Below are 6,180 nucleotides of genomic sequence, written 5' to 3' on the forward strand. Positions count from 1 at the left end.
GATAAAACACATACATGTATTTTGTGAGCAGACAGAGAGGTTGATCAAAAACTGTTTGGGCCCAGAGGGTAGTAGTCTGTGGTGCAATGTCTATGTGGAGGCCAGTAATGAACGGAGTACTGCAGGGGTCAATACTGAATCCAGCCCCATTTAACACCTTCATTAATGATCTGGACAATGGAGTAGAGTGCACCCTCAGTAAATTCACAGACCAAATGAAACTGGGGGGAGTGGCTGCCTCACCAGAGGGCTGTGCAGCCATTCACAGGGACCGCAACAGACTGGAGAGGCGGTCTCACAAGAATCTCATGAAGTTCAACAGGAAGAAGTGAAGAGTCCGGCACCTGGGGAGGAACAACCCCAGGCACCAGGACATGGTGGGGAACACCCAACTGGAAAGCAGAAAAGAACCTAAGAGTCCTGATGGACACCAGCTTGAATATGCGTCAGCAATGTGCCCCTGCCACTAGTAAGGCTAATGGTATTCTTTGCTGCGTTAGGCAAAGTATCACCAGCAGGCCAAGAGAGGTGATCCTTCCTTCCCCTCTACTCAGCATTTCTGAGGCTCCACACCTGGATCACTGTGTCCAGTTCTGGGCACGCCAGTACAAGAGTGACAGGGACCTACTGGAAAGAGTCCAATGGAAGGCCACCAAGATGATCAAGGCACTGAAGCAGCTCTCCTATTAGAAGAGGCTTAGAGAGCTGGGGTTGTTCAGCCTGGGTGAGAGAAGGCTCAGGAGGGATCTCATCAAAGTGCCTAAATACCTGAAGGGATTGTACAAAGACCCAGGCTGTTGTCACTGGTGCCCAGTGTCAGGACAAGAGGCAATGGGCAAAAACTGGAACACAAGAGGTTCTGTTTGAACACCAGAAAGGACTTCTCCGCTGCATGGGTGGCTGAGCACTGGTGTACATTGCCCAGAGAGATGGCAGAGTCTCCTTCTTTGGGGGTCTTCAAAAGCCACCTGGACATGGTCCTGGGCAACCTGCTCTGGGTGGCTCTGCTTGAACCAGAAGGTTGGACCAAATGACCTCCAGAGGTCCCTTCCAACCTCAACCATCCTGTGATTCTGTGATATAATTCCTGTTCCTTCTACTCTGTTTACAAAGCCCTTTGCTTCATCACAGAATAAAAGTGGCTTGATGTGATTACTTCTTGGCACACATTTAGTATTGACATTATCTTCTAAATGCTTACAAATTATTTTAATATTCCTAACATTTTTTTTCTCCAGAAATGAAAGATGAGATCAGCTTAGTCATAAGAGTCAATAAGAGCACTTTATTTACCCTTTTCCTAGAAGGTACTTTCAGCTTTACAAGTTTCTGAAGATACCCACTTAAGATCTTGCAGCTGCAAAGTTTCTCAGAGTTATATGATGAATTCCCCAATAGGAAAACATCTGACATACTTGATTACTTTCTGACTTGTTCTTTTCCTGTAGTAGCCTGGGTTCCTTCCCTTGCAGTGCTAACAATGTTAAATGCTGACAAATTATTTAGAAAAGCCTGAATCAGTTAAATGATAATAGATTAAATTACAGAATTACATCCAATTAAAATAAACAGTATATCCTACGATGAAAAGAATACGCAGGTTCTTCATAAACTTGCTAAGATACAGAGATCCCCAGCAGAAAAGTAAGGTGAGGAAAACTAGGCTGGATGCATAGTCTGTTACATGCTTCACTGGTCCTACAAAATGTCTTATGTCTCCGCTTTAGCACCCATCGGAGAGGTGGATGTAAGAAGTAGTGGCAATCTGCTTGCATTCCTGTTCTGCTGCCAAAGCAGGTGCGCTGCTCCAAGCATTCCAGATTGCTGCCAGATGACACCCTGGGCTTGCGGTGCGGAGTTCATCTGATGCCAATACAGAAGACCTATTAATAGCATCGCCGTGCTCAGGGTGTGGTTTCACCCTGCATCTGATGTGAGGGCACGCTGTCACATAGAGGTCAGTCTCGCCTTCCCCTCACCATCCCTGTCTGCCCGTTTTCCCCATGCCACTTGCATCACGTCTTGCAATTGTGCAGCAACAGCTGCTGGCTCAGCGTGGGGGCCTGGCGGCACAGCTACGAGACCTGACACAAGGCAAGCGTCAGCAGCGCGTGGCCTGGGACGGGATGAAAAGCGTAATTGTCTCCCTTTCAACAGCAACACACAACAACCAATGATTAGGTTTAATTTTCTGTCAGTTGTTCTTTGGAGAGCGAGCCTATTCTCCCAAAATCAAAGTAATTTAATTCAAAATTAAGTGAAAGAATTAATGCTATCTTTAAACCTTAAAATGTCAGAGATCTTGTGACCATATTTTCTCCCTCTCAATTCCTTATTGGTAAAACAGAGATAACAATTCTCTTCAGACCCATAGATGTACTATCAAGTTGGCTCCATTAATTCTGAGGCACTCAAGTAGTCTGGTGGGTATTTGTTTCTATAATACATGTGCTTCTGTGCTTTTGTCCCTCTTACCTTTTGAATACTGCATTTTGTAACCTGCCTCATCTCCTAAAAAGTGTTGTTTTTTTTTGTTTTGTTTTGTTTTTCTTACAAAATTATTACAAATTAAATACAGACACTTACTTAAATTCTCATAAGGTTAAAAAATCCGGGGGCTGAAGTAATAGCTCATATATGGTAAATATAGCTTCTGCTTTATCTTTGTCCATATATGATAAGAATACGTACCACATACATCTTGTTTGGAAATGATTCAGTGCAGGGCGCTCTCCTGTGAACTGTTCTTTTCACTTCATTTCTAACTGTCAGTGTACTTAAGTAGAAACTGATAGTTCTGTTTCCAGTCCTCAGTTATTCAGGCCCAAATCCATCACACCAGTAATAAGAAGTTTTAAACCAGCTAGACCATCCAGTTGTGCACTTTTCTTTCCCTGTCTGCATACAGAGGCATACCAGCTTCCCACCAAGCTGGACACCCCTGCATTCAGAACAAGGGCAGCCACCTGCCTGCCTACCCTGTCAGGCAACCAAGAGTGTTCCCACTGGGGTGCAGGAGCCCAGCTTGGTCCCCTGGTAAAACCATGTCCTCTGGTAAATTCAGCAGGAGATGTAACTTTCAGTAAGGCATGCTTTTTTTCTTCCTGCTTTGCCATTTCTACTTGAATTATGCCTAAAAAGACATTTCTGATAAGAAAGCTAGTGCTCATAGAAAGCCACATTATTTTTCTAAATTAGCCAAGAAGATGGACAAGCAACAAGTGATTCTAGAAGGTATAGTTACACTATACCATAACCATTGGGCAACTGCTTATTTTATTTATAGCAATGCTTTCCAGTTTCTGTTGCCTTTCTAAGAGGGAGTATTATTTTCATTGTCAAACTCACTGTACAGCAAGACTGAATTAATGTTTCATATAGGTTTTTTACATTTCATTTAAATAAGAAGATTTCCATATCAATGCAGTCTAAGACAAGGGCATATCTGTAGCACTTCCTTAAATGTCTTTGTCATGAATGGATTTACAGTTTTCACAATTTTAATATGTATTTCAAGGCAAATATTGAACATGAATGCAAATGATACATGCATATTTTACTATGGATTAAATGTTATCAAAAAATTCCATTGAATTTAGGATAATTTTTTGAACACACAGATAGAGATAACATATTTTGTCAGTGTAGTGCAACATGAACTACATACCTCGTTTTTATGGGTGGCATTAGAAGTTAAGTACCATAAACATCGGGAAACTCTAAGCTAGAAATCTGAAATAATTAAGAGGCATTCAGTCTTCTCATATCAAAGATGACTGTATGACAGAAAATCTTTTCCTCACAGTCAGGAAAGCTAACAAATTCCAGACACTTGGGAGGGTTCTACAAAGGAAGGATTTTTGGCTTCTACTTTCAGCATATTTCACATTTTTAGGCAAGCTTACACTCTTTTTCAGCCAATGAAAATGGCTATAATCTTACACCATTTTCACTTTTTGCCTAAACCTTTTTGTCACCACTTATACTGACAAGAAGTAAAACGTGACGACCTGTTTCTCAGGTAGAAGTCTGGTCTTTGAAAAGCGGAACTTGCTGTTAGCAATAATCATTTAAGTACTGAAATGTTTCTCACAAGGCGTGGCAAAAGAAGAGTTTTACTCCAACCTGACGCAAATCATATAACAGGCATATGAACCATTTTGTGGTTTTTTTTTTGTTTTTTAAATTTCCTGTAAAATATTAGAAAGATATTTTGAGCTGATTCATAATGAACTTATTTCCTTTGAGCACTGCACTTTGCTTCATAACATAAGTTTTCTTTCCTTCAAAGAAATCAAACAATAAAGGCACAGATCCTCGGCTGTATTAAGGTCTAATTGTGGTGCTAGTTGCAGGTCTGCAGGTTACAGACACAGACTGGAGCAGGGTCCCCTAGAGCAGGCTGCCCAGCACCACATCCAGGGAGGGGTTGAATATCTCCAGAGAAGGAGACTCCACAACTTCTCTATGCAGTCTGTTTGAGTGCTGGCACCCTCACAGTGAAGATTTTCCAGTGCTAATCATTATGCATGTGCACATGTTGGCTCTCTCACGTTATCTTCTGTATCATTACCTTGCCTGGAGAATGCCTATTCCCAGGGAACAAAATGAAAAGTGTAGAGCTAGGGAATAGAGGACAGTTTTGTGCCAAGGTTGTGTTGTTGTTGTTTGTTTGTTTGCTTTTATTTCTTCAAAGAGAAGTCTACTGCTCTGAAATTGGGTGATACAAAGGATTGTAGGATGCTTTAGCTTTTGTCACTTTGGAAGCACCTGAAGATAAGGCAAAAAAAAAAAAAGTCCAGTGTCCAAGCCATGTAAAAACACAACCAATAAAATCTTTCATGACAGATAATGTGTATGTCTGTGGTTGAGGAAATAACTTTTAAAACATGAATGGAACATAGATAAGAACTATAAGTAAGATTAATTTGAGACTGTGGTTCCACAACCACTCTATTGGATTTTGAAGCTAGCCAATGCACATGATGCTGAGTTTCTGCTGTCTTTATGCTTCCAAGACAGCTTTGCCTGACAGCAGACAGACAAAAAATACATGTCCAACATAAAGCCAGTAAACCCATCCATTTGTTCCTAAGAAATCAGAACTGGGAGTGTAACTTTGTGCTGATACTTCATACTTAGTACTTATTACTTCACACTGTATTTCCTTCCATGGGAGGAAAACTTCCACCCGCAGTTCAGCCTCATTGTCTAACAAACTGAACAGATAAAATACATGACACGAAGAAATGAATACTTTTAGATACATTATAATGAACTGCGGATGATGGCCAGCCACCTCATATCGTTACCTGCACTAAGGTAAATTAAATTCTGCAAACTAAGCTTCTCCCTTGTATGACGTTGTTACACCACACCAGTTCCTGAGTAGAAAGTGTCAGACTTGTTGTGGGTAGGCTCCAGCTTTACATGAAAGTTCCCTTCTGCAGATAACCCTCAGCACTGAAACTGCTGTACGACAGCTCACACCATGGCAATGACTGGGCAAACCAGAATGACAGCCATCATATTTAGTGACAGAACAAACCAAACCAGGGGAATTCCTTTCTGTCAGTAACCTAAAAGTCTTTCAGGGACTTCAAAAGGAGCGTGTGCAAACACTAACTATCTTGTTTCACATGCAGGGTTGATGGACAAATTGAAACATTCACGTTTCAATTACATTCACCTCTGATACTGCAATACAGTTCTCAAAAGTGTGGCGTGCGTAACCAGATGCAAATATTAAGCAGTTCCCATCATCAAATACGAGCGAATTCACGGCGGTGTGCGTTCCCAGCAGGCAGTATGTAAACAAAGATGCAGCATGCTTGTTCTGAAGGCTCTGCACTCAGAAAGTGAGCCCTTCCCCACAGCTGGCCAGACTCCTGTGAAATTTTTGAAGTCAGCTTGAAAACAAACAAGCAAAAAAAAACAACCGGCAAACCTTTCCAGATTTGCAGTGGGACAGAAACCCCTGGAATCGGGTTTTTGTTTGGTTACAGTTTTTAACACGCAAGCTCTGCGGCAGCCGCCCTGCCAAATTCGCTTCCCGCGCGGGCTCCCGATGAGGCGCTGCGGGGAGCCGGGCGCCTCAGCGAGCCTCAGGGGAGGGCTTGTGGCGTGTGCGGAGCTCTGCCGCGGCCGGAGCCGGCGGCACACGTCGTGGGATGTCGTGGG

The 6,180-nt window shown here is 42.5% G+C and overlaps 1 long non-coding RNA gene across 1 annotated transcript in view; it reads right to left on the bottom strand.

Moving 5' to 3' along the window:
* LOC137849312 (uncharacterized) overlaps positions 1-6,180 on the bottom strand; it is a 61,299-nt gene that overhangs the window by 51,692 nt on the left and 3,427 nt on the right. The window lies entirely within an intron of this gene.

This window comes from Anas acuta, chromosome 1, assembly GCF_963932015.1.
Source record: "Anas acuta chromosome 1, bAnaAcu1.1, whole genome shotgun sequence".
Taxonomy (NCBI): Eukaryota; Metazoa; Chordata; class Aves; order Anseriformes; family Anatidae; genus Anas; species Anas acuta.